This window comes from Orcinus orca, chromosome 3 (assembly GCF_937001465.1).
Source record: "Orcinus orca chromosome 3, mOrcOrc1.1, whole genome shotgun sequence".
Lineage (NCBI taxonomy): Eukaryota > Metazoa > Chordata > Mammalia > Artiodactyla > Delphinidae > Orcinus > Orcinus orca.
Window position 1 is genome coordinate 6,066,521 of NC_064561.1, and position 23,257 is coordinate 6,089,777.

The 23,257-nt window shown below is 52.6% G+C and overlaps 1 protein-coding gene across 3 annotated transcripts in view; it reads left to right on the top strand.

Moving 5' to 3' along the window:
- Positions 1–944: 944 nt before the first annotated feature.
- Positions 945–23,257, top strand: part of CERS4 (ceramide synthase 4) — a 31,376-nt gene continuing 9,063 nt past the window's right edge. Inside the window, exon 1 of one of the 3 annotated variants that reach the window (XR_007476245.1) lies at positions 945–1,104. The gene's annotated coding sequence lies outside the window, so the exon portion shown is untranslated. Of the gene's footprint in view, positions 1,105–10,368; positions 10,536–23,257 lie in introns of those variants that run through there. The other 2 variants (XM_004277312.4, XM_033400990.2) reach the window with 2 other exon arrangements.

The window sequence follows — 23,257 nt, forward strand, 5'->3', positions numbered from 1 at the left end:
ACCCCCTTCCCTTCAACTGGCGACAGCTGGACCACGAGTCCCTTAGGTGCTGCTCAGGTGCTCACAGACCACCTCTGCTTGATGCGGGATTGTCCTGCGTTCATGGCTCGCCCAGACTCCCCGCCCCTGTGCGCTGGAATCACCTTCTGTTCCCCCCGACCAGAGGGAGCCTGGGGCTTCGCCACCCCCCACTCCGGCCTATCTCCCAGCCTTATCGTCCCAGCTCTGCAGCCTGCCCCCTGCCCCCCCACCGAACCGCACCCTTTGCCCAGCTGCCCTCCACGCCTCCCAACTCCCAGGGTGGTTCCTTGGGTTCCCAACTCTGAGGTTGGACCCATGAACCACGAATTGGACCAGCTTGACCTGAAAGCTGGGACAGGTCCCCAGACTTGGGGCACCGGGGGTGGCCTCTGAGGCCTGGAGCGGAGTCCGGGCCTCCGCCACAACGACCAGCGGTGCGCTCGGGCGGATCAGGGCGTCCGTGGTGTGTTGGCAGATGCGCGGTTGGATCAGAGCCGCGCCAGAAGAGGGGACCCGGGAGGGGGCTGGGGAGGACCTGCAGCGAACGGAAGAGAAACCGGGGCTGACTGAGCGCTCAGCGGATGGTGGTAGGTTCAAAGGCAAGAGATAAAGCACAGGAAAGAAACCTGCGGCTGGATTCCTCCAGAGAGCTCAGCGGATGGTGCCAGGTTCAAAGGCAAGAGATAAAGCACAGGCAAGAAACCTGCGGCTGGATTCCCCCAAGGCGCGCCTCGGTTGCGGGGGTGGGGGCGGGCGGGGCTGGAGGCGGGGCCCTGTAGCGCAGGCAGCGGGGTCCAGGAAGCGGCCTAGTCGCACGGAAGGGGCCGAGCTCCGTTAGGACCCCGCGCCCCGCTGGGCTCAACCGGTCCCCGCCCCGGCCCCGCCCTCCAGGCCCCGCCCCCGATCCCGCCCCGCGCTCCCCTAAAGCCTGCTTCCCCGCCCCCGGCCGAGGCGGTGCCCGGAGCAGAGTCCGGCTGCGTCGTGCGGGCGATACGCGTCTCCTTCTCCTCTGCATCTGCGCCAGGCGCGCTCTCTCCCGCCCCGCCGCCGGCCCCTGGTGCTCCCGGCAGCCTGAGCCCCCAGGTAAGCGAACCCCCTGCGCCCCGAACGCGGACCGGAACGCCACTCTCGCGGAGAGCTCCGGCCCCGCCTCCAAGGCCATGGCGCCCGCGGCGGCCCCCAGACGCATGCAGTCTCCCATCAACTCGCCCGGGACGGCCTCTCGGGGCTTCCCATCTGGTCCCAGGCCCGGGCCGCCTCCCCGATAGAGCCCAGCTCCCCCGAGGGCCCGGGCGCCGCGAGCGCCCGAGGACGGGGCTGCGTAACGGGCGGGCCGGAGTGGGGACGAGCCTAGCACGGTGACGCGGGGGAATCCGGATGTGTGAACGCGAGGACCGCGACGGGGGTTGTCGGTCCGTCACCAGAGAATCCATACCTAAGGGGTGCCACCGACGTGCCAGGTCTGGGGATGCAGCCGGGGCCGTGGCCTCGGAGCCCGCAGCGCGGCCGCGTAGACGGCTGCGACCCGCGGAAACAGACACAGATCATTCCAGACATGCTAAGTGCGGGGAAGACAACACATCTGCGAGATGGGTTAGGGTCAGGGAGGCATTCTCGGAGAAGGTGTCATCCGGGCCTGAGGGGACCAGCCAGCGAGGGGTTTTTAGGCCCAGAAAACAGCAAAAGATTCTGAGGCAGGGCCCAGACTGGTGTGTTTGCTGAGCGGAAAAGAGGCCAGCGTGGCTGAAGTGCAGTTTGCTGGGGATCCGAGGTGAGAGGAGGTTGGCCCCCGGGGCCACGAAGATAAGAGGCGGATGTGGATTCCGTTCTCAAGTCTGTGATGACCACGTAGGCTTAGAACAAAGTGAGTGACCGGATCCACTTGTGTCTTAAGAAGACCCAGCAGCTGCTGTGGCCAAAAGAGACCGGAGGAAACCCTGGAGGAGGCTGCTGGTTTGGACCGGACAGGAAGGGGGGGATGGAAAGTGGGTGAATTTGGGTTCTTTTTGTCAGAAGAACACTGCCTGTATTCCCTGCCTGCTCAAAAGTGGGGCAGGAAGGAAAGTGCATGGAAGAGATTTCTGGCACCGGCAGCTGGGAGTGTGGAAGGATAGGAAAACTGAGGGAGAAACACATCTGAGGGTGTGAAGCTGTTGTGACTGAGTCCGATTTCCAAAACCTGTGAGATACCACCTGAGGGGGAAGGTGCCTGAGGACCTGACTCTGAACCCAGGCCAAGTCCAACGTGACTGAGTGCAAGGGGGCAACCTGGATCTGTTGTATGGGGCCACCTGAAATAGAAATTCTGGAGGGTAGGGTTGTCTTTGAAGCCCCCCGACCCCACCCCAAGTCCCTAGCCTCAACTCAGCCCCCTTCCAGAAGGAGCTGCTGTGAATAAACTTGACAGTGGTGGGAGTGCCCAGAGCCTCACTCAGCGCAGCTGGGTCCCTGTAGGCCCAGCCAGGCTGCAGGGAGGAGGCAGTTGGGACCTTCCTTGCCTGCCCTCCCAGCTCACCTACTCCCAGCTGGGAGCCTTGGTCATTGAATTGGCCTTGGGGCCCCAGAGAAAGTTTTTTGGACTTCAGTTTTCCCATCTATAAAATGGTTCAATAGTACCTGTATCTGGGAGTGTTGTTCTGATCAATGGAAGTCTCAGCTTTGAAATAGGAAAGGACTTGGCCAATCCCAGGGCCAGCCTTACGCCTCGGGGGATGGAGGAGGGCTGCAGCACTGGTGGGAGTTCTGGGCCCGGTGAGCCTCCATTTCCTGCTCTGAGAAATGGGAGGAAGGCATAAGGGCGTCCACCTCCAGAACCCACAGTCTGCAGACTGAGTTAGGCGTGTAAAGTGTTCAGTTGGCCGAGCGCCTGGTGTGATATGGTCACTGGGCACAGGAGCCGCTGGGATGAGTGTAGCTGGCCGTGGGGAGCTGGCTAGGGCTCACTCCTCCCACCACCCCTGGGATGCCCACAGGAAAGCAGGCACCAGGGGGCACGCTCCTCTCTTATCTGGGTACCACAGGGTTTCCCCTTTCCGGCTGTCGGGAAGCTGCCTCTGACCTTGTCCTGCCGGTTTGAATGTAGTGCTCTCAGGCTAGTGACTTCACCTCCTGGTTCAATTTCTTTACCTATAACATGGGAATAATAGCAGTCATCACCTGAGAGGTGTCCGGCTGGTAATAAGCACCTGTGAAAGCAGAGGGGATGCCCGGGTGGAAGCAGGGGGAGCCCCGAGAAGTGACCTGATTCAGCCTCTGGAAGGGTGGGGGAAGCCTTCTTGTAGGAGGTGACCATCTGCCAGGTTACTGAGGATTTTTAAGAGTTCATGGGCAGAGAGACCAGTGAACAAAGATGTGGAGGGGAAGCACCACAGCATGCATGGGAGGAGCTGCAGGCAGGAGCCAGGAACTCGGCATGGGAGTGACTGCACTGGTCCAGACCCTGACGAGGCTGGACCAGGTGCAGGTGTGGATGAGAGAAGTGGGTGCATCCTGGATAGACTTGAAGTTGAGGATGGGGTGGGGATGGAGTAGCCACTGATGGGTAAGCAGGTTCAGGCGCAAGTCAGCAGTCTATTTCCCAGCATCTGGAAATTGTGATGCCGCTAGACACCCAGGTGGAGACCAGGTTGCGGGGGGGGGGGGGGGCGCTAGAGCTTGGGAGACATCCCCACCCTGGTGGGATGGATTGGAGAGAGGGTGGAAGGAAAGAAACCAGGAGTGGGTGTCAAACCAGAAGCCAAGGGAGCAAGGCCTTCAAAGTGGAAGATGAGATCAGTCTCTGAATCCCCTGCTTGAATAATTTCTCCCCATGGCAGGGGTCTTACTCCCTTATTTGGTTGCCGTTCCTTCCCCAATGCCCAAGCCATTCAGACTGGGCTTCTTTTTGCTATCCGTGAATCGGCCCCTCAGACCCAGCCTGGCTCTGACCAGATTGACACAGAGGAGGCCTTTCTCCTCCGTCAGTCTGGCCTTTGTACCTTTGTTAATATGATCCTGTCGCACCAGTTCTCCACACTGAACCAGCAGGATCTCACCTCTCTCGCCGCTTCCTCCTAGGCTCCCCAAACCATATTTTGCTTCAGGGCCCCATGACTGTATCCAAGGAGGGGTCAGGCCCCTGCCAGCGACCCCCTGAGGATCCCCCCCACTACCCTGTGCTTGGCCCCAGCTCCCTCCCACCCTGTCATTGATTCATTCAGCACGTACTTCTGAAGCACCTGTGCTGGGAGGCACTGGGAACTAGCAGTGAACAAAATGAAGCTTCCCTGCCGCCCTCCACCCCCCCCCCACCTCATGGATGGAGCCGACGTTCTGGGAGGGGGGCAGCCGGGAGAGGGAAGAAACCTGAAGGATGAGAAGGAGCCAGCCAGGTGGACATCTGGAGGAAGAGCATTTCAGGCAGAGGGACTAGCATGTGCAAGGGTCCTGAGGCACGACCTGGCCTGGCATGTTGGCGGTATAGCCGAGTGGCCACTGTGGCTGGAGCAGAGTGAGCCATGGGGAGAGTGAGGAGAGGGGCAGATGAAGAGACTGAGGGTCCTCAGGGCCCCTCAATCCAGCAATTGCAGACCCTGGTTGGGCCCTTGCTTGAGGGGTGCAAGGTTGTTGGGCCCCACTGCTGTGCAGTTTGCAGGGGTGTTGCTTTGGTGTGTTGTCCCCTGTGTGGAGTGGTCAGTGCACCCTGAAGGCGGAGGAGGCTGGCAGGAGGAAGGAAGAGGAGGCCAGCCCTTTCCTGGTGGGCAAAGCTTCTCCCCTTCCTCCTGCACGTGGCGGGGGGCTCAGCTGACCTGGGAGAATCCCTGGAGGGGCTGGAGGGAATGGAAGGAAGTAGCCAGGGAGAGGGTGCTGATGGAGACAGAGAAGGGGGCCAGGGAGGCGGAGGAGGTGCAGAGCCCAGAGCTGGGTGTTGGGGCAGGATGTTCTCAGGGAGGTGACCGGAGATGGTAGGCAGGGGCCTGGCTGGGCCTTGAAGATGAGCAGCAGAAACCAGAGCAGGTGTGTTTTGAGGATGGCCCCCTCCACCAGCCTGCTGTCACTCCCCTTCCAGGTGTAGGAGAAAAGACTCAGCATCCCTCCTCATCCCACCCCCCACGCCCGTGGACAAGGACCTGGTCACCTGGGCCTGCTCACCCTTCCCACCCATCCCCCATCCAGGTATGCACCAACCCCTCCAGTTTCAAAGGCTTCACAGAGGGGATTCGGACACTTGGGTGCCAGCATCTAGATCAGTGGTTCTGTGGAGCCCAGACGCTGTGGCCTGGACCGTTCCCCGACCCCCTCCAAATTGGGGATGGGTGCACCTAAGGGCACCTCCCTTTGGCCCTGGCTCAGCATTTTTTTTTTTTTTTAGGCTGCGCTGCCCATGGCATGCGGGATCTTAGTTCCCCAACCAGGGATCGAACCTGTGGCCCCTGCTTTGGGAGCGCCGAGTCTTAACCACTGGACTTGCCAGGGAAGTCCTCTTGGCTCAGCTTTGACCGTGATCCTGGCAGGAGTGATGGGGCCACAGCTGGATCAAGGCTAACCTATCAGGAGATGGCAGGGGACAAGGGCAGTGACAGGAGGGGAGAGCAAGCAGGACGAGCTCTGGAAACGTCAGCCTCTGGGTGTCATTTCTCCATCTGAGCTGTTGGCTAGGGCAGGTCTAAATATAAGGTTGTCACCTCCCTGCCCTCACCTCTCTTCACTCCCCGCTCTGTTCCAGCCCCAGGGGCCTCATCTTCTATGCCTTGAATCAACCAGTCTTGGTCCTGCCTCAGGGCCTTTGCACAGGCTGTTCCCGCTTCTTAGAATGCTCTGTCCCCACGGCCTCCTCCCTCATCTCTCTTTTTTTTAAAAAAATAAATAAATTTATTTATTTATTTTTGGTTGCTTGGGTCTTTGTTGCTGCGCGCAGGCTTTCTCTAGTTGCGGCGAGCGGGGGCTACTCTTTGTTGCCGTGCGTGGGCTTCTTCTTGCGGTGGCTTCTCTTGTTATGGAGCACGGGCTCTAAGCGCACGGGCTTCAGTAGCTGTGGCACACAGGCTCAGTAGTTGTGGCTCGCGGGCTTAGTTGCTCCGTGGCATGTGGGATCTTCCCGGACCAGGGCTCGAACCCATGTCCACTGCATGGGCAGGCAGATTCTTAACCACTGCACCACCAGGCAAGTCCCTGGGCCACAGATTTTAAGGCAGTTCTTGGAGGAGGTATCAGGCTGTCCTCAGGTGTCTGCTTCCTCTAACGTTGTTCTTCTCACTGGCAAAGTAGTGACTCTGAATTCTGAAATGGTCGCCTTTTTTATACAACCAAATTCACGTGACTCTATAGACATGTTGCAGTTTATGGAATAGGATGCATTTATTTGACCTCAGAGCCTGTATGAAGAGCCCAGGGAGCAAACCTGAGTTGTGGGTCCTGGCTTCGGTGAAGTTGACTCTGAGGGTTAAGGATTTTCAGGATCTTTTCCAGGGGTACAGCATGAAAGTCTCGGTGATTGAGTTGAAAGAATTAGGCAGATGCTTGCGGTGACTTCTGCTAGCCAAATAGGCTGCAGGTGCTTGCCTGTTTCAACCTGTTTCAACCTATGACAGCATTCAGCCAGGACTCTGAGATGAACCAACTGAAATTTTGGAATTCGCTGAAAAGTCATGACTTCGGACCTTGGGAAGTCTAAAAAGGACACAAGATGGCTTCCCTGGTGGCACAGTGGTGGCCAGTGCAGGGGACATGGGTTCGAGCCCTGGTCCAGGAAGATCCCACATGCCGCGGAGCAACTAAACCCGTGCACCACAACTACTGAGCCTGCGCTCTAGAGCCCACGAGCCACAACTACAGAGCCTGCGAGCCACAACTACTGAAGCCCACGTGCCTAGAGCCCATGCTCCGCAACAAGAGAAGCCCCCGCAACGAGAAGCCCGCACACCACAAGAGTAGCCCCCGCTCGCCGCAACTAGAGAAAAGCCCACGCACAGCAACGAAGACCCAACGCAGCCAAAAGCAAATAAAATAAATAAATGTATAAAAAAATAAAAAGGACATGAGGCATTTGCATACAAGGCTTGCTCATACATTACCTAGAGATTGGTCACAGAATATTTAGAAACCATCACTGCAGCCATGGCTTTCATTCAGAGTAGTTCTTTACAGAGAAACAGAGGCTAGCTGTCTCTCTCTGATTACTGAAATATTCTCTGATCACTCCCCTTTGTAAATGTTACCAGCATTTGTTTGTATTTTGCCTAGACATTCTCCACTGCCTTACCCATGCTGATTTAACTTGGCTGCTCTGAGGAGGTAATTTTTGAGCTCGAGGCTTGAGTTGGAGCTGGTGGTAGACACCCACAGGAAGTGGAATTTGTTGATTGCCTCCCCTCCAGATCCCTCTCTCCACTGGGGAGACAGACACATCCCTGGGCAGTTACAATGCAGAATAACCTGGGCCAAACAGAGGGACCACAGGCTCTCTGACCCAGCCTGGCAGTCCTGGAAGACTTCCTGGAAGCAGTGACAGGCAAGCTGCTTACTTGAAAGGTTAGGGGAAGGTGAATAGTGATCCAGGTGGAGGAAACAGCCTAGACAAAAGCTATTGCATTGGCAGTTCCCTGCCGGTCCGGTGGTTGGGACTCCACACTTTCATTCCCGAGGGCCTGGGTTCGATCCCTGGTCGGGGAACTTCGATCCTGCAAGCTGAGCAGCATGGCCAAAAAAAAAAAAAGAAAAGAAAAAATTAGGCATCTGGGTACTGCATTACAGCGATGTTTCTGAGATATGAACAGACCCTGGGAATCAGGCCATGGACACTAGGCTGAGAACCAGGGAGTCTGGTAGCTGCAGGAGGTCAGCAGGGTAGAGGGGGCGTGGGCAGGGCCAGATCACAAAGACCTTGGTGATGAGTGCCAGGCGCAGACGGAGGGGTGCCCCCCATGTGGGCCCCCTCTCCAGGGCTGGAGAGGGACAGGCCTGTAGAGTGAGCCTCTGTGGGGTTGCTGAGAGAGTGATGGATGGGAAAGAGGAAGTGCTTAGTCTCCAGTTACACAAACACCCCTGGTTCTTTTTTTTTTTTTTTTAACACCCCTGGTTCTTAAAGGGCCCACGGACAGACTCCCCTGGGAACCTTTCCCTGCACCACCCCTGATGAGCCATCTCACACGTGCCCTGCTTGGCTCCCCGCCCTACCTAGGTGGGCAGGCAGGCACTGGGGTGATAACTCCTTCAGTGAAGGCGCTGCTAGCCTGAGGCCACCCGCCAGGAGCAGATCCTCCCAAGCTGGCTTACTCTGAAGTTCACGGTTAGCCTCTGTCCTCTGGGACCCTGACAGGTCTGCAGGCCCCTGTTCAGCTGTATGTCAAGTCAGGGGGTACTGGGGCTCCCAGCTCTTGAGGCCACACCCTCTCCCCATCCATCCTCACCACTCTTCCTTCTAAAATGATGCCTTCTCCGAGTCCCCCATGCAGAATTTGCCCAAAAAGATCTTCTGGTCCTGTCCCACCCCTGGGCTGTGTGTCCCCAAATTCCTGCCCAAGCCAGTAGTTCCCAGATCAGGCTGCCCACCCCAACATGCTCTAGCCCCACCCCCTGAAGACACCCCTACCCAGCCGTGCTTCCCAGCCCCCATCACCTCTCAGACGCCAGCCACTGGTGACCTCTTGGGGGCAGAACTTCGCTAATCTGAAATCCCAAGGACAGCCCACGTGCCGGGGTTGTTCACAGGAGAATCACCCCCTTCTGTGGACATCGAGGCCCAAGGCTCCCATTGCTGCCCCTGTGTCTTTAAGGCTCAGGTGACAGGCACTTGTCAACTTTCCCTTGAACAAGGAGGGCTCAGACCTGGGCTGGCAGGCTCACCAGAGTTCAGTACCAGCCAGGACCGAATGTCATCTTCTTTTCCTCGTGTTTGTTTTATGGCCACTGTCTGCACGTGATGCTGAGAAGCTGGCTTTCTCTTTCTCTTTTTTTTTTTTTTCCATTATAGTTTATTGCAAGATATTGAATATAGTTTCCTGTGCTATACAGTAGGTCTTTGTTGTTTATCTACATATAGTAGTTTGTATCTAAGTTCAAACTCCTGATTTATACCTCCCCCCACCCCTTCCCCCTTTGGTAACTAAATTTGTTTTCTATGCGTGTGTCTGTTTCTGTTTTGTAAATAAGTTTCATCTGTATCATGTTTTTTAGATTCCACACATAAGTGATATCATAAAATATTTGTCTTTGTCTGACTTCACTTAGTGTGATAATCTAAGTGCCATCCACGTTGCTGCAAATGGCAGTGTTTCATTCTTTTTCATGGCTGAGTAATATTCCATTGTATATATGTACGGCATCTTCTTTATCCATTCATCTGTCGATGGACACTTAGGTTGCTTCCATGTCTTGGCTATTGTGAATAGAGCTGCTGTGAACATAGGGGTGCATGTATCTTTTTGAATTATAGTTTTGTCCAGATATATGCCCAGGAGTGGGATTGCTGGGTCATATGGCAGCTCTATGTTTAGTTTTTTGAGGAACCTCCCTACCTGTTCTCCATAGTGGCTGCACCAATTCACATGCCCACCGACAGCGTAGGAGGGTTCCCTTTTCTCCACGCCCTCTCCAACGCTGGCTTTCTCTTTCGGGGAAGGAGATGTGGATGGAGGGAGGCAGCCTGGGCAAAACCCGGAGGCAGAGAGACCAGGGCAGAGGTGGCCACAATGATTGAGATGAGAGACGGGGCCTCGTCGGCGGGAATCGAGCAGAGAAGGGGGGACTCGCTTGATTGTTACGGGGGAAATGGATGCAATTGTGGGACCTGGTGAGTAGCTGAGTGTCCAGGGTGATGGGGGGTGGTGAGGAGGGATTGGGATGACTCCCAGATTCCTGTCCCCGAAGACTGGGTGCATGGTGGGATCTTAGCCAAGAAGCGTGCTCAGGGTGGAGGATAACTTGCGTGTGATACATCTGGGCGAAGCGTAGCCAGGCGGTGTTGGGTTAGCCGGTTTGGCATCGGGGGAGAAACCTGGCAGCTGCAGGAATCTGGAAAACCAGAGCACAGGCACACCGATTGTGGCTTCCGGGTGGGTGAGATTTCCCAGGGAGAAAAGCTGGTATGAGAGGGTACAGGACTGGCATCATTTAGGGCCAAAGGAGAAGAAAAACATCTTGCGTTAGGTTAGGCAGGCTGCCACGGTTGTTAGGAGAGCCAGACAGGGGGGCAGATATACTACTAGGAGGTCAGGAATCCACGGACAGAGAGTTGACCACTGGGATTGGCCTGGGCCAGGGGGCGGTCACCGGCGACCCAGGCAAAGTCCAAAGTAGCGAAGCAGAGATGGGGAGAATCACAGGCATAAAGGCAGCAGGTCCCGTTTTCCAAGAATGCGTAGGCTGCCGCTGCTGGGCTGAGGTTCCGTGAGCCCGTGTTCATCTAGAACGCTGGGTGGTATTGAGCTGAGTTCACATGCAGCCTGGCCGTTTACCAACCGTGTGACCCTGGGATGATAAGTCAGTTCATCCGTGCCATGGGGACAGTAACCGCATCTCCCCTGGAGTGCAGGAAGGTGGGCGCTTGGGGCAGTTGGCGCGGGGCCTTCCTGGAGCTAGCGTCCTTGGCAACACCTGGGGTGGTACCAACACCGGTGTGTTGAGCAGTCGCTGCTATGGGTGTGAACAAGGCCTGCTGTCCCAGGAAGCAGTTTGGCTTTTGCTCCTACTTCATTCTACCTGAAACGACCTCCATGAATGCTGTCATCTGGGGGCAGCAGAGGGGCCCAGCAGCCAGCTGGTGGGAGAAGTAGGGCAGGTGTTAGACCAGTTTGGGCAGAGGTGGGATGCCGTCAGAGTGCAACCTGGAGCCCACAGTTCCCTCCGGCCTGGAAGGTGGGTAGCAGCAGCATCTTGGGGGCTGACCTTGACTGGGAATTAGTTTCATAAATGGTGAGCCGGGAGTGGGGGGCTGCTTGCCAGCCGGAAGTGCCCCCTCTGAGCCCCTTTTTCTTCTCTCTTCTGTTTGGTATTTTCTTTTATCTCTCTCCAAACTAGTTAGCTCTGTCTTCTACAATCTCCAAGCAACTATCAACCCCACAGTGGGAAAATTTTTTTTCCCTTTTTCTCTGGATAAATAATGCTTCCTTCTTCTTTTTCCCTTGCACCATGTATATTGCATTTTGTTTATATATTTTTTAAGGTATAGTTGATGTACAATATTGTATATTTAAGGTGTACAACATAGTGATTCACAACTTTTAAAGGTTATACTCCATTTATTCTTATTATAAAATATTGGCTATGTTCCCTGTGTTGTACAATATATCCTTGTAGCTTATTTATTTTATATATAGTAGTTTGTACCTATTAATCCCCTACCCCTGTCTTGCCCCTCCCCCTTCCCTCTCCCCACTGGTAACCACTAGCTTGTTCTCTGTATCTGTGAGTCTGTTTCTTCTGTGTTATATTCACTAGCTTATTTTGTTTTTTAGGTTTCACATATAAGTGATATCATAGAGCATTTGTCTTTGTGTGACTTCACTGAGCATAATACCCTCCAAGTCCATCCATGTTATTGCAAATGGCAACATTTCATTCTTTTTCATGGCTGAGTCCACGGTGAATTTTTTACTTCAAATATTGTATTTTTCAGTTTTAGAATCCCCATTTGGTGCATTTTTATAATTTCTGCTTTTTTTTTTTTTTTTTTTTTTGTGGTACGCGGGCCTCTCACTGTTGTGGCCTCTCCCGTTGCGGAGCACAGGCTCCGGACGCGCAGGCTCAGCGGCCATGGCTCACGGGCCCAGCCGCTCCGTGGCATGTGGGATCTCCCCGGACCGGGGCACGAACCCGTGTCCCCTGCATCGGCAGGCGGACTCTCAACCACTGCGCCACCAGGGAAGCCCCCTTGAGTATATTTATAATAGCTGCTTCAAAGTCCTTATCTGCTCATTCCAACATCTGGGTCACCTCAAGGTCAGTCCCCATTAATCTCCTTCTTTCTTGAGTATGGGTCATGTTTTCCCGTTTCTTCACATGTCAAGTAATTTTGGATTGGATTGTATGCTGGACATTGTGAAAGATAAATTGTAGACACTCTGGATTCTGTTGTGCTCCTCTGAGGAACATTGATTCTTTTTTTTTCATAGGCAGTTAAACTGTCTGGACTCAAGTTCCAAAGTCTGTTTTCCTGTAGTGAGAGGCAGGTGTTATCTTACTTTTAGCTTTAGCCGGGCTGGTGGGAGTCTGCCTTGCACATGGTTTAAGGGTTAGCAAGAGACTTGCACAGCATTTTTGGATAGAATTTGGACTCTTTTTTTTTTTCTTTTTTTGGCTTTTTCCTTTCCTGCATGTTCTACTCCATTGTTGAACTGTTGTGGTCTCTTTGGGCTCTGTCGTCTCATTTTTCAATCTAGTTTCTATTTCCGGTAAATAACAGTGAAAAATGGGAAACTCGTCCCGTGCTGTTCCCTTATGCCAGGTATAGACTCCCCTCCAACTTCTGCCTATCTTTGGTCACTCTCTAGAGCAGTACTGCCCAGTAGAATTTTCTGCAATGATGGAAATGTTCCGTATCGACACCAATAGCGCCCAATATGGTAGCCACAAGCCACACGTGACTATTGAGTGTAGAAATGTTGCTGATACAACTGAAGAACAGAATTTTAAATTGTATTTAATTTTAATTAATTGAACTTTAAATGGCCACATGTGGCTAATGGATACCATATGGCAGCACCAGAGCTTTCAGGTAGGTTTTTAGTATGTAGTCCGGAGTTTATCATTGTTATCTCTGAGAGGGCGGTTCTGATGCAGCTAACTCCGCTATTACCAAAGACAGAACTCTTTTGGTGGTTTTCCATTTACATGAGTTACATATGAGGCCATTAGTGTCTGTCTGCATTTTGCTTTCATTTTTTTCCACTCAGTGATCCTCCCAAGTCCGTGAACATAGAGCTTTTCCTCCTCCCCTCGTCCCAATTTGATATTTTCTTAATTGAAAAAAATTTTTAACTGTGGTAAAACACATATAACAAAAAGTTTATCATCTGGACCATTTTTAAGTGCACAGTTCAGTATTGTTAAGTATATTCACATTGTGGTGTAACCAATCTCCACGACTTTTTCATATTCCCCAAACAGAAACTCTCTCCCCATTAAACACTTAACTCCCCACCCCCTCCGCCAGCCTCTGGCACCCATCATTCTACTTCCTGTCTCTATAAATTTGACTCCTCTAGGGACCTCCTATAAGTGGAATCAGACAGTATCTGTCTTTTTGAGACTGGTTTATTTCACTGAGCATCATGTCCTCCAGATTTATCTGTATTGTATCTTCTCCTTTTTTTTTTTTTTTGCGGTACGCGGGCCTCTCGCTGTCGTGGCCTCTCCCGTTGCGGAGCACAGGCTCCGGACGCACAGGCTCAGCGGCCATGGCTCACGGGCCCAGCCGCTCCGCAGCATGTGGGATCTTCCCGGACCGGGGCACGAACCCACGTCCCCTGCATCGGCAGGTAGACTCTGAACCACTGCGCCACCAGGGAAACTCTATCTTCTCCTTCTTTTAAACACTTATGTAATATTTCATAGTATGGAATCCTGAGGTTTCTGCTCCCCAGCATTGGACATCCAGGTTGCTTCCAGCTCTCACTGGAAGGGAGAGAGGGGGGAACTCCAAAGGGACATAAGGAAATATGGGGGAGTGACGGATATATATGTTCATTATCTTGATTGAGGTGATGATTTCCACCAGTAGGTACATATGTCAAATGCATTGAATCACACACTTTAGACATGCATGGTTTTTGCATGTCGTTCAATAAAGTCGTGTTGGTTTTGTTTTTGTTCTTTTTTTTTTCAACTGTAATAGCCCGAGCTCCCCTTACACTCCCATCTGTATGCTTTATCCCTCCCAGTCCCGTGCAGGTAACCTATCAGATCCTGCTGCCTCACCCCGGCCTGCCTCTGGGGCTGGGCCTGCTCATTTCCCTCCTCAAACTTCCAGAGACCTGCTCCCCTCTCCTCCCTCAGTCCTTCTTGAAACCTCCCTGACCGAACCCCCAACACACACGCACACTAGGTGATGCTGGGGACCCCAGAGATCTCTTCCTGGTCTGACTCTGCCTCTCTGGTAGTGGGAGAGACTCAACTCTCTAAGCTCCCTGGGGCCAGCCAGGGCTGAACAGAAGCTTTGAAGAAAGACCTAGGGTGGGGTGGGGCAGGGCTACGGAGGGAGCTCTGCTTCCTTAGGGTGGGAGGGGTAGAAAAGGCCTCTTAAGGAGGGAATTGAATCCGACCCAGGTCTTCACTGGCCCAGTGAAGGGGGTGTGGGCACTTCCGGAAAAAGGCACCACCTATGTAAAGGCCTGGACTGCTGGGGGATGCTCTTGGGAACCCTAGCACCTGGGTGTGGGGTAGTGCAGGAGTTATAGGAGGGAGGGAGCAGATTCCAGGAGGTCGGGGACCCCACTGTCAGCCCCCAGGCAGCTGCAAAGCAACCCTCATGGCCCCACTGTTGGCTGCTTTACTGGGGGGCAGTAGGGGGCTGCATCACCAAGGGGTGGCGGTGTAGGCTGTGGTGAGGAGGGGTGGCCAGTGGGCTGCGGATTCTGGGGGACATGGCCTGGCTCACCCAGACCCCTTAGTCTGCCCGGGACAGGGTTGGGGGGTGGTATAGATGTTAAGAAAGCGAAGTTCAATCCTGTGTGAGCTTCTGGGGCCCTGAAAAGGCTCGGGGACAGCTTAGGGGTGGTGGTGGTGTAGGACCTTGTTCCCTGGGAAACCTTGATAGGCAGAGACAGGCCTGTGAGCCCTGAGCTCACTGGTGGGCAGAGCAGCTCCCTCCCCACCCTGGAGAGCTTCTAGCTCTGACTCACTCCCTTGTTGGCTGCGTGACCTGCGTCCAGCTGCTCCTTGCTTTGAGCCTCTGGCTTCCCAGTTCTGAAACGAGGAGGCAGTGGACCTACACCATGGGGATCAAGCTAACCTTGCCCAATAAAGCAGGTGGTTTCTTTTCCTAGAAGGTTTGACCACCTGAGCCAGAGTCCTCCCATCCACCCACCTGTCCATGTGTCTGTTCTACCTGCTTTTTCATCCACTTAGCAAACATTTAGTTGGTACTTACCATCGTCCTGGGCCCTGAGGATACAGCAGTGACTAAACAACATTCTTGCCTTCCTGAGGCTTATGTCTTGGGATGAGGCAGACAAACAAGTGAATAAGAAAACAGATCAAGTGGGGGGAGGGGGCTGAAGCAACAAAATAGGGTAAGAAGATGGTAGAATATGGTGGCTTCTTTGGTAGTGATCTGAGAAGGCTTCCTGAGGAGGTAATTCTGAACTGAGATGTGAATGATGAGACAGAGGTTGTGTGGGAGGACAGCACATGCAAAGGCCCTGAAGCAGGAATGAGCTTGATGAATTGGAATCCCACCAAGCAGCCATTACAGTAAATTGAGCTAGTGTGGGGGAGGTGGGGGTGGGGTGGGGATACTAACAGGGCCAGAGTGTGGAGGGCAGGAGTGTGTCTAAATATGAGGGGCCGAGTCGAGGCAGAGCCCTGGACTTGGGGCCCTCCTTAGGGTCCTTGAAGGTGGTTTCTCCTGGACTGGCTGCATCTCTGGTCATTAGCACCCCGCAGGGACCCTGCTCAGAGAGGCCAGAGTGGAGGAGCCAGGGCCCAGTGCAGGGGCGGCTGTGGTTATCTACAAATAACCCCCACTTAGTCCATCATGTGTTCCCTGCCTGGGCCTCCAGCCGAAGGAGTCAGGTGACCCCGGGCAGCAGGCGAGGCTGCAGGGGCCGGGTGAGTGTGCATGTGTGTGTCTGTTCTTCCCTGGGCAACCCAGACATCTGGCGTATGAATTGATTTCCTTCTTTCACAACCCGGGCAAGTCCTACACTTCCAGCTAGATTTAAAATAAAACCAACCTTTGTGCACAGCCCTGCTGTGCTGGGCAGTGCTGGGGCCTTTGGGGGTCCAGGGGAGCGACCGGGATCCTGTGCTCATTGCCCCCTCCACGTGTCAGCACAAAGCCCTGCTCGCGCTCTCTCTCTCTCTCTCTCTCTCTCTCTCTTCCCCAATCTGGGGATATTTTTAGCCACTAAGAAGGATTATCAGAGTCTGGCTCCCAGGTGGCAGGGGCAGGGCTGGGAGTGGGACCAAAGTGCCTTTAAGAAGCAGCGGGGCTGGGAGACCCGGCTGGGGAGAGGGGGCAGGGTGCGGTGAGGAGGAGGAAGCCTCAGGCTGGTTAGGCTAGACCGGCCACCCATTTGGCGATTCTCCAAGTGACTCCTCAGCAGCCCTGGGTGAGCCAGCGCGGGCTCATTCATTCGCTACAGCTTTAAGGAAAGGCTGCAGAGGCCGGGGTGGGCGTTGGGGGAGGGGCGGTGGGGTGTGTGTCCAGGAAGAACCACTGGGAACCTGCGCAGACCAGCACCCTCCTTTCCAGACTGCTCCCCATTGCCCCCTCCTCTCTACTGCTAATTGTAACTGTGTTATACTTAGTGCTCGCTCCACCCCAGGCATTATTCCCAATCCCTTCCGTGTGGAGGCAGGGGGCATTGTTATTCCCATTTTACAGATGAGGGAACTGAAACACTGAGTGGCAAGGTCAATGACAAGGTCAATGATGGGTAAATGGCAGGAATCAAATCCACTGCAACAGCAGCATGGAGCATTCACAAACTGCTTAGCTTCCTGAGCCCCCACAACGGTGCAGTAAAGCAGAAGATCTGGCTGTACCCATTTTTCAGATGGGGCAGCTGAGGCCCAAGGAGGCAGAGTGTCACAGGGAATGAGCAGTGGAGCCGGGGTCCAAAAGAGGAAAAATGAAAGTTGAGGAGGAGTGCCTCCCTGACCCTCGTTTCTGCCTGCCCGTCGGGAGGAGGGCATCTGTCAGGGGCAGGAGTGGAAGAGAAGTTTGAACCTTGCTGGTCATGGATGCCTGGTTACAGCCGTACCTGAGCCCCTTCTGTGTGCCGGACACTGCCCATGTGTTCCACATGCAGGCTCACTGGCCTGCTCGACCACAATGCAAGGAAATGGGTGACTTCTCAAACCTCAGAGTCCCTTCTTTATCAAGAGGGCAAAGGGGGTGGGCAAACAGACAGACACAGGTTACAGAAAGGGTAGGAGGTCCAAGGCCAAGACCTCTGCAGTTAGGTTGTGTCAGTCTGAAGCCCCCTTGGAAGGCTCGCAGGTTTGGAAAGTGCATTTCTGTTTTGCCCTTCTGACTTGAGGACCAGAAAGGACGATGCCTGCTTCAGCTGAGGGGACTGGGGTTTGAGGCTGGTCATGCTTCCTTCCTTTTCCACCCTCCCCCCCACCAAAAAGACTGCCTGGCCAGCTTCCAATGTCACAGTGAATGAGGCAGAGCTGGCAGAGGGTGCTTTAACTGGATCTGAAGTAGGGGCAATCAGGAGGTGCCTCCAGGAGGAAGTGGCAACTGAATTGGGTTTTGCAGGATGCATAGGAGTTTGCCAGACAGACATGAGGGCTGAGACCTTGCCAGCTTTCCCCACCATTTTATGTCCTCAGCACCCAGCATGGGACAATAAATATTAGATGGGCATTCTAGGCAGAGGACAGTATTTGTAAAGGCTGGGGTGTGTGAAATCATACAGTGTGTGTGATTGTATCAGAGTGTGTCAAACAGTGAATAGTGGGCTTTGAGGCTGGGGACATGGGCAGAGGCCTGGGATTACGAGATGCCATTGCTCTTGTGTGTTCTCACTTGTCCCCAAAGCTCATCATGACATGCTAGCACCATGGCTGTGGTGGACCCGATCTTGGGTGGGGGGAAGAACATGGGGCTGGGGGCTTGGACCCCTGGGTTCTGGCTCCAGCTCTAGCTGGCTGGGGGCCTTCCCAGGATGCCCAGCCCACTTATATCTGCACTGGGCATCTGCACTGCCCACTTGTATCTCTAGCTGGCTGGGGGTCTTCAGATGGGTGGGAGGGCCCCTCAGGAGAAGGCTATAGATGCCCTGTGGTGGGTGTGGCTCCTGCTAGGAGGCTGTAGAGAGTGAGGCCAGGAATTACGGGCTGGGTGTGTGCAGTTATGCCCCAGTGGGTGCATGGGATCAAGCGAAATTTGCCTGTTAGTGAAGTTGGTTTCTTTTTTTTTTTAAACCATTTAAAAAAAATTGAAATATAGTCAATTTACAATGTTGTGTTAGTTTCAGGTGTACAGCACAGTGATTCAGTTATGTGTGTGTTTGTGTGTGCGTGTGTGTGTGTATATATATATATATATTTTTTTCAGATTCTTTTCCATTATAGGTTATTACAAGATACTGAGTATAGTTCCCTGTGCTATACAGTAGGTCCTTGTTGTTTATCATTTTATACATGGTAGTGTGTATATGTTAATCCCAAACTCCTAATTTATCTCTTTTTAGAGCGATCAACCACCTGGGCAGAAGTTCCCCCATCCACCTGTCCAACTGTCTATTCTGTCCGGGCCTCCTGAGCCTTGTGGGTCTAAACTAGCTACTGTCACACGCCTGTCTTTTTTTTTTTTTTTTAACATTTTTTTAAACTATCTATTTGCAGATGATATAATCTTCTTTTTTTTTCTTTATTTTTTTTGGCTGTGTCAGGTCTTAGTTGCGACACACAGGATCTTCGTTGAGGCACGCGGGATCTTTTCATTGCGGCCCAAGGGCTCTTGCGGCGTGCGCGCTTCTCTCTAGTTGTGGCGTGTGGGCTCCAGAGCGCGTGGGCTTTGTAGTTTGCGGCTCGTGGGCTCTCTGGTTGAGGCGCCCAAGCTCAATAGTTGTGGCACACGGGCTTAGTTGCCCCGTGGCATGTGGGAATCTTAGTTCCCTGACCAGGGATCAGACCCGCATCCCCTGCATTGGAAGGCGGATTCTTTACCACTGGACCACCAGGGAATTCCCCGCACACCTGTCTTAAAGAAAAATGCACAACAGGAGCGCTGTGAGTTTACGTTTTGTTGGGTCTTTACTGGGGACTATAGCCCTGAAGAAGGCCACTCAGTAGCTCTAGGGAACTGCTCCAGAGAGGTAAGGGAGGAGCCCGGATATATACAGGGGTTTTTGCAACAAAGACCAGGTAGTCAGAACATCAGAAGATTACTGTTAATTAAAAGAAAACCAGATAGCTCAAGTTAAGGAATTCTGGGCTTTTCTCTGTATGGGAAGATGCAAGAATCTGGGCTTACTGAATTCATTTCCTTGATATGCACCTCAGCTGTCCGGGCCAGTAATCTGTGCTTTCTCATCCTGAGTCTCCTCGGGGTGCACTGTCGTGGGTGGGTGTAGCTAGATGGCAGGCATCCTGCTTCCATCCTGAGTTCCCTCAGGACTCACCGTGGGGGGAAGGGGGACAGCAGCTGTAATGTGGCTTGTTGGCTGCAACATCCTTTGCTTACTGATACAGCAGGCAATATTTTTTCATTGACACATCCCCCCAACTTGTCTTGTCCAACACCAAACCCACCTCCTGCCCCCAAATCCATTCACCATCCTGGTTCACCCAGTTCCTCAGACTCTTGAGAATGTTTCTTTTTCTGTATTTGACTGGTGATATTGTGATTTATAATAAGAAGTAGATATTTGGCCTTCCTCGGTTCCTGGCACAGAGCTTTTAAAACCCTGAGAATTTCCTAAGCGATAAGAGGAATAAAGGTGCCTTTTGTTATGTTAATGAGGCGACTATTGGAAAGCCCCCCACTCAGGTCACCTAAGGATGGGACTGGTTGCCAGGGGAACCAACCTCTTGATGAAGGGGTTGGAACTTTCATTCCCACCCCTGGACCTCCAGTGGCCAAGGATTTAATTACTGCGACTATGTAATGAAGCCACCATAAAAACCCTTAAGGATGGGGGTTCGGAAAGCTTCCAGGTTGATGAACGCGAGATTTGTGGAGACGTGCAGGGACTGGTGCATCTGGGGAGGGCGTGGGAGCTCCGCCCCCTTCCGCATACCTTGCCCTATGATTCTTTCCATCTGACTATGCCTGAGTTATATATCCTTATATAATAAATCGGTCATCTAGGAAGTAAACTGTTTGTGTCCTGTGAGCTGCTGTAGAAAATTAATCAAACCAAGGAGGGCTCGTGGGGACCTCCATCTATGGCCAGTTGGTCAGAAGCTTGGCGTCTGAAGTGGGATGGGTACAGCCTTGTGCGACTGAGCCCTCAACTGGTGTATCTCCAGGTAGATGGTGTCAGAGTTGAGTTGAATTGTAGGATACACAGCTGGTGTCAGAGGTGATGTGGGGAAAAAACCCACCTGTCGGAATTGAAATCAGAATCATCGACCTTTTTTTTTTTTACGTATTTTATTGAAGTATAGTTGCTTTACAATGTTGTGTCAATTTCTGCTGTACAGCAAAGTGATCCAGTTATATATATATACACACACATTCTTTTTCATATTCTCTTCCATTATGGTTTATCACAGGACATTGAATATAGTTAACTGTGCTATACAGTAGCACCTTGTTGTTTATCCATTCTATATGTAATAGTTTGTATCTGCTAACCCCAAACTCCCACTCCATCCCTTCCCCACCCCGCCTCCCCTTGGCAACCACAAGCCTGTTCTCTATGTCTGTGAGTCTGTTTCATAGATGAGTTCATTTGTGTCATATTTTAGCAGAATCATAGACTTTTTCAAGGCAAACATTTTTTTTTTTGAGGGATAGGAGTTTATTAATTAATTTATTTATTTTTGCTGTGTTGGGTCTTCGTTTCTGTGCGAGGGCTTTCTCTAGTTGTGGCAAGCGGGGGCACTCTTCATCGCGGTGCGCGGGCCTCTCACTGTCGCGGCCTCTCACGTTGCGGAGCACAGGCTCCAGACGCGCAGGCTCTGTAGTTGTGGCTCACGGGCCTAGTTGCTCCGCGGCATGTGGGATCCTCCCAGACCAGGGCTCGAACCCGTGTCCCCTGCATTAGCAGGCAGATTCTCAACCACTGCGCCACCAGGGAAGCCCCAAGGCAGACATTTTAATCTGCACAGAGAAAGGGCCCACAACATAGATGCACAACTCAGTGAATTTTCTCAATAATAATGCACCCTTAATGGTGTCCACATCCTAATCCTGGAACCTGGGGATACGCTACCTAACGTGGCAAAGGGAAAGTGAGGTTGCAGATGGAACTAAGGTTGCTAATCGGCTGACCTTGAGATGGGGGGAACGATCTTGGATTATCTCGGTGGGCCCCCATTCTGGCCTCCAAGGCCACTTCCTGTATGGCAACCAACCCACCCACCCCCCCGCTTGCCATCTCACCTAAAATAAAAACACGGGCCATAGAACTCCCAGACTGCACGAAATGGAGTGTAAAATGGTACAGCCGCCCCAGAGCACAGTTGCTTATGAAGGAAAACATGCAGAATGACCCAGCAATTCCACTCCTCCGGATGGACCCAGGAGACAGGAAAACTTCTGTTCACACAAGACTCGGATGTGAATGCTCTGAACAGCTTTGCTCGTAATTCCCCAACGCTGAATGCATCCCAAACACCCAGCAACAAGCAAGTGATAACCAATCGTCGTATATTCATTTGGTACCAAAGATCAGGGAATAAGAAAAAAAAGAAGCTCAGGACTTCCCTGGTGGTCCAGCGGTTAAGAATCCACCTTCCAATGCAGGGGTCACGGGTTCGATCCCTGGTCGGGGAACTAAGATCCCACACGCTGCAGGGCAACTAAACCCGCATGCCACAACTACTGAGCCCCAGCGTGTGCGCTCTAGAGCCCACACGCCACAACCAGAGAGAAGCCTGCATGCCGCAACTAAGACCCAGCGCAGCCAAATAAATAAATTTTTTTTTTTTTAAAAAAAGAAGGAAGCTACTGATCTTGGAACAATAGGGATGAATCTCGAAAATATTACACAAGTGAGAGAAGCTAGACAGAAAGACGGGGTTTGTGATTCCATTTATATGAAGTTCTGGAACAGACAAAAGTAATCCCTGATGGAAAAAAAAACGGGAGCAGACGTTAGCTTTGGACAGTAGAGATGGAGGCTGACTGGGAAGGGGCCCAAGAGAGAACCTTGTGGAGGGATGGGAGTGTTTGTGGCCGGAGGTTGGCTTACACAGGTGCGTGTATTTGTCAAAACTCAGCAACTGTACAGTTAACATGAATGCGTTTTGCTCTAGTAAATTTTACCTTGGAAAAAAAAAACACATTCGTCAATATCGAGCTCTCCTTAATGATCTGCAGGGTGAAAATATGTAGGGGTGATGTGACTTGATGTCTGCTGCTTTTTAAATTTTTTTTCTTGAAATATCGTTGATGTACAATGTTGTGTTAGTTTCAGGTGTACAGCAAAGTGATTCAGTTATATATATACACATATATATATTTATTTTTTAGATTCTTTTCCATTATACGTTATTACAAGATATTGAGTGTAGTTCCCTGTGCTATACAGTAGGTCCTTGTTGATTATCTATTTTGTATATAATAGTGTGTATATTTTAATCCTAAACTCCTTATTTATCCCTCCCCCCACCCCAGCTGCTTATTTTGAAATGCACCGAGAAATGCACTGGTGGGTGGATAGAGGGATGGATGGATACATGGGCAGATGTGTGATGAAGCAATAGACCAAAACGTGAATGGGAGAGTCTGGTGGTGGGTATATAGATGTTCACTGTAAATTCACCTTTTCTGTGGGTTTGAAATTTTTCATCATAAAATGTTGGAGGAGATCATCCAAATTCCACAGGTCCTGCATGACCTGCCCCGTCCCCTCCCCCGGCTCTCCCCTTGCTCACTCTGCTCCAGACACACAGGAATCCTCACTGGTCCTCCAACACTCCGTTTTACTCAGTCCTGCCTCAGGGCCTTTGTACCTGCTGCTCATTTCTCTGCAAAGCCCCTCCCAGCCCCCTTTGCAGGACCACTACCTTCTTCTGCACAAACCCAGGCCCTCCTCACCTCTAGGTCTCAGCTCAGAGGGTGTATGAGCTGAGACCTAGCTCAGACCTTCCTTGATACATCGCACCACCCTGTTTCTTTTCTACCAGGCCCATCGCACTGTGTTATTTATTTAGGAATCCGTTTACTTGTGTATTGGTTGCCTCCCCCTGCTGGGCTGTGAGCTTCATGGTGACAGGAATGTGTCTGCTCTGTTCCCTGCTTGTGTCCCCAACATCCAGCCCCAGGCTGGCATGTACAGGCCACTCAGAGGATATCTCGTGGATGGATGGATGGATGAGTGGATGGGTGGGTGGATGAACAGATGGATGGACAGATGGCTGTACGCATAGAGGTACAGGTGGGCAGGCAGATGGCTGGCTGGATGAGCAGATG